Below are 6028 nucleotides of genomic sequence, written 5' to 3' on the forward strand. Positions count from 1 at the left end.
TAAAAATATAGTGATCTCATTTTAACCTAGTTAAAGATCAATGTGAAGATGTTCTGAAACATATTAAAGAAGACTTGATAAAGAGGTGGAACATGATAAAGAATACTGGTCAATGGAAAATTTAGAAAAGTAAATATACAATATTTTAAAATGCCATAGATAAATCGTATTTCAGAGTAACATTATCCTACTTTAGCTGTTCTAGAACAATGGCTGTACTAAGTCATATTTCAAAAGGTCCTACCTTTTGAAATAGCCACTGGCTCCAACACAATAATATGAGGTGGATTCAATGAGTTCTGGAAATTAAAATATATGCCAATGGGAAATTTCTTCTGCAACAATTGGTACTATACCTAGGGAGAGAATATCTTTAGTGTTGTTAGTTGCCATGTTTACTTGTGGACACTGGGTGTTGTTATGTGCCTGCAAGTGAACCTGCTCGATTAAAAAAAGGCAATTAGTGAACAGAAATCAAACATTAAATTTTTGTTCTAATATTTGATAAAAGAAAAGTCACAACTATCCAATAATTTTATCAATACAATTATTGGATAATTGTGACTTTTCTTTTATCAAATAATAGAACATAGTGTTTTCCAATAAGAAGAGCTCCTCCTTCAATTCGAATTTTTGTTTTGCTTCAAAATTTACATAGTGAAACTCTTGAGTAACAATGTATGCTTACGGAGATGAGACAATGAAGTTTACAAATATAACAAATATTTTCTTGAAGGTCATAAAAGCATTGAAGATGGCCCTCGTAATGGATGACCTAAAACTGTAACCAGTGATGAAAATATTGATTGAGTACAGCAAGTTGTGCAAGCAAACAGGAGACTAACAATTAATGAAATTGCATTTGAGATAAATTTATAACACGGTAGTGTCTTCGTAATCATTTGAATAAGCATAGAATTTGTTTGTGAATGGTTCCAAAAATTTTGGCTAAAGACCGCTAAGAAAAGCAAATGTTAATGGCTGGTGATTTAATTTATGTGGCCGATGCAGATCGATTTGTTGAAAAGAATTGTAATTAGTAACAAAACATGGTGTTTTCTCTATGACCCTAAAACAACACATCAGTACTCTAAATAGAAATCAAAAACAAGTCCAAGAAAAGAAAAATTTGGCTTGGACAAAAGCAAGGCAAAAGTTATGTTGAAAATGTTTTTGACTACAGAGGTTTAAATCACTACAATTTCATTCCAGAAGGACAAACAGTGACTTAACAATTTTATATGGAAATTCATAGGTGCTTGCTAAGAGATGCCATCAGGAGGAAACACCCTGAAACATGAGTGAGAAACAATTGGTTTTTGCTTCTTCATGTCAATGCCCTTACATATCAGTCTTTGTTATTGTCTACTGTAATTCTCTAGCCAAGAATATTCATAGTGTGTGGCACGCTAGAACATCCACTCTACTCACCTGACCTGGTGACAGCCGTTTTTTTTTCCTGTTCCCGCGATTGAAAACGTTGTTGAAGGCAAACAATTTGCAGATGCTAAGGCTGTAAAGGAAATGGCGATGAACAAATTTTCACATAATGATTTCCAAAAGTATTTTGAACAGCTGTATTAACATTGGGGCAAGTGTATTGTTGCAGAAAAGTATTTTGAGGGTAAATAGATTTGTAAGTTTTCAACTTTGTTCAATGCATATTTATAAACCAATTCAGAAACTTTTCAACCTGATTCAACCTCATAGATCTAGCAAATAGTAAAATGCACAGTGTTAATCGTGTTCTGTTTTATTCAGCAGCTGAAATTTGTAAATTGATCAAACCCAATTAATTGGAAGAATACAACAAGGTGGGTAAACATTTAAATAAATATTCACAAGTTTATGTCAATGAGAGATCAGGCGATACAACTCATTCAGAGAGACGTCACACTCTTGTAAGATGTATCTTGAGTTGTTATAAACAACTGTTTCATAATAGTTTCTGAATGTTTAGTAATGTTGAAGGATTAGAATAATTAATTATTCATTGATTTTGCCAAACAATATTTAATTAGTCAATACAAAGCAAAAGCAAATTGGAATGAAAGTGGTAAGACTTTCCTGGATAATTTTGAAAAACATTGTGACAGTTTTTAAATATATGATTCTTAGGAGACAAGTGATGGATTTTTCACAAAAACCTTTGAGTGGGAGTCCATCAATACAGTGATTAGTGTGCCAAATTTCGAATTCACTGATTATTCCAAATTGATTCAGAACCCATTTTTGCCCTATAAACTTACTAATACTAAGTTTATAGATCGATGATAGTGCAAGTCGCTAGCATATTTTCTACATGAATATCATCGTATCAAAATCAAATATCAGAAGATTAATTGAGGTCAACTACACCCTTCCATCGGTGAATTCTGTTACGTGGCATGCACCACCAACAAGATTATTAAATATTCAATGAAATACAAACTTATCAGTAATTTAAGCCACCAATTATTCTGTGTCTGTATTCAATTTTACACATAATTTTGAACAAATTTGTCAATCAACAAAATCATACAAACTACGGACTTTATAAAACCAAGATTTACCATAGGTTGGTATGATTAATTTTTTCTGTTGTTACCACGGAGAAATATGATGATGAGTGGGGAAAATAATAGCATCAAATCAATATCCTTTATTACATGTTCATCAAGAACAGAAATGGTGTCACATTACAGCATAATGAGGTCGCGGTAATATGTAAAGACAAAATCGAGGTTGTTTGAATATTAAACATTTAATAAAATATAAGATTATGTACATACACAATGTAGTATACTGTAAACAAAACACAGTTAAATCAAATTACATGTAGGAACTATACAACTTAATTAAATAATATCACTGGTTTTAATATTAAAATAAAGGAATGGAACTTATTACTTGAAGAAGTCAATAATGGACGCCTGCTTCACTGTTCTGGCTTGTCTTCTTGCCGCAGTCTCTCAACTTTCTCAAATGCATAAAGTCAGCTGTGGATATTCCTTCTGGTTGAGTGACGTATTCCGTATATTGAGTGTTCCGTCTAGCATTTTAAACCCTTTGGAATGTGGGATACAACTTTCCTGGATAGGCATTTCATCTACCAAAATTTCGTTATTTGTCACATTTCAACAATACCATCTGTTATTTTGTCTTAATCGTCAATTTTAATCCACTCATTAAAGTCATTTTCATTTACATTATCAACTCCGGAAAGTTTTTGTAAGATTGAAACATTTTCTTAATCTACTTCATTTTCTTTAAACTCTTCTCGATCGATTTCTATGAACTTGTTGCAGTCACGTTCAAACAGAACCTTCCACAATGAAACCAATAACATAGGAGTGATTTCTTCCTATCCTTCAGCTACCCACCTAATTATATCCAACATGTCAATTTTCTTCAATGTACTGATGTAAACCTTTATTTGATAATCAGGTCCGGACTTTACAGACTTTAGATTAATGTTATCCTAATTTCTGAGAGTGTACTATAATAGAATAATCGCCATCATGAAAATTTTTATTGATTTAGACTGGCTAACAAACTCCTCTAAGCTATGTACAAATACTGTCTATGTACCAAGTTTGGAATGTCTATTAAAAAAATAAGGTAGTTATCGTGTTCACATTTACTCCCGCTTTGTTGTGTACTAGTTAAAACGTTCTTCACGTGTATATAACACTAACACATTAACCCATTGGGGAACTTTACTGAACATCACTCGTTGTGGCCGAGTGGTACTGAATAATCTTGTCCGAGCGGCACTCGTTGGACTCTTTTTAGATGCTAACAATCGTGTATTTGTTTGTTTTTCCGCTATATCGCAGTTTTGTGCCCTCATGCATTCTTATAGGCAATTATTCAGTTTCGATTTGTTATGTTTGCACACTGGAACCACAACTATAGCTTGTTTCATCATTGTTTGCATTTTGCCATATGCTCAATTTTCGACACCATTGTTCTGCTTACATCTATGTATTGTGTTCTCAATGTTTAGTGTTTACCTGTTTATAGTTGTTAAATGAGTTTTTGGTTCTTCTGCTACCTCATGGAGCAAGACAATTTTCAGTAGACAGATACTTGGTCAGTGACATTGATATATCAAAGATACTCAAAGACTGACACAAAAGTGAATTATAAAAAGTAAATGAATGGTCATTGTATGTAGTGTAAATAGTTTTTTAAATCATTTTAATAATAACAATTGAATGTAACAAATAGTTTTATCTCATCTCCCAGACAACTAATTCAGGATCTTGTCATAAAATCATCAAAAAGTGGAAAAATGTGTATGAATTTTTATTGTTTTGTTATTATGTTTTATAATTAAGCAATAAAAACTGGTTTCCACGTAAAAAACATTTTGTTGTTTTGAATAAAAAATTATTGAAACAGATAAACAAAAAAGTAATAGAAAATTAATAGTTGCTTTTGATTTTTTTGATTTTCTTACTAAAAATTTATGAAATATATACTACACAAAATTAAATAAGAAATTACTTGGAAATAGTAACAAACACTATTATAGAGCAACTAAATGGACTAAAATGTCCTGAAAAATGACTAATTTATCTGTACTGACCAAATTCATTCTATTAATATTTTAGAACATGCATGCATTTTTGCCAAAATCAATTCAAACATTCAGTCCTAGAGAGGCTAGGTTAATTATTTTGCTATGTTGGCCCCTTAAATTGCCTACCTGATTTTTTTTACATATGCAAGCTTTTCTGAAAAAATTGTTTAATAACCACTTGACAGATTTTCATAATTAATTATTGTTTTGCTTCTTTTGCAATAAAATGAAGAATATAATAAATATTTTATCAAGGTAACAATAAAATACAATATATTTTAAGTTTGTGTTGGTACAAATGTTTTAAGAAGTTTTTTTAAACTTTTCAGTTTTATTCAAAATTGTCCATATTTATTATTATTATTAGCCCCTCCATGCGATGGGGGGGGGATGCCATGAATTCATAAACAAAATGTATGCACAATATATTTATCCACAATAAACTAATGTCAACAATAGGTCATCAAACTCATGCTTTTATAGGTAGATATACTGGAAACAATAAAACAAATAAAAGCTTGTTGTTGTGGAAACATCCAAACATCAATATTTATATTATTACACTAATACATGTAAATTATACACAGATTTATTTATGATTTGGTTTCATCAATATACAATTAATTACTGAATGAAGTAAACAGTACTACTAGCTTAAACACATAATTCCCATCTGATAAATTCATCAGCTGACAGACCATAACGTTATAGTTAATTATCATTCCAAACACCTATGAGGTATTGAATGCAGCTATATGGTTACTCGTATATTTCAATCTGATATGCTGATGCCGAGGCACTCAAGGGGTCAATAAACCAAAGAGTATGGCAATGGGCTGCCACTTACAGGTATAGATGATAAGTGGTAGACGGACGGCTGAAGTCTAGACTCTGGAGATAATGAACCCAAGCAATTTCAATGTACAGGAGCCAAGAGCACAACAGTCATGTCACACTGAAATAACAAAGGTGGAACACTCTACCTTGATGATAGTAAATGTCCAACATCCAACTATCCTTTCATCAAATCATCCATTGTCAATAACAAACTTTAAACAAAGAACACCAAAACTGTTCAATACCTTCTCAAAAAATGGGGAAAAGCATCAGCGATTGATTGCCTAGCACATAGACTGGGCTGGCAACCCTTTGGTTATTAACGGGAAATTATGATTCATAAAATGGTTTAAAATCATGTAAACCACATTTGATAAAAGTTTACTTTAATAAAGATAATATTTTATTGCATTAAACTGCAATTGGATCCATAGGAATCCATACACCATCCCAACCTACATTTTCCATAGTTCTCTGGTAGTGTTGAAAAATCTAATACAAATTAGTAGATAGAAAGAAATGTTTGTGATTTTCACATCTTCAATACATAATTTTGTATGGTGAATGAAAGTAAATAAATCTCACCAATTACAATTTGAGGTTACTATTGAGGAAACAACAACA

Source organism: Homalodisca vitripennis, unplaced genomic scaffold (genome assembly GCF_021130785.1).
Source record: "Homalodisca vitripennis isolate AUS2020 unplaced genomic scaffold, UT_GWSS_2.1 ScUCBcl_7675;HRSCAF=15463, whole genome shotgun sequence".
In the NCBI taxonomy this organism is placed as follows: Eukaryota; Metazoa; Arthropoda; class Insecta; order Hemiptera; family Cicadellidae; genus Homalodisca; species Homalodisca vitripennis.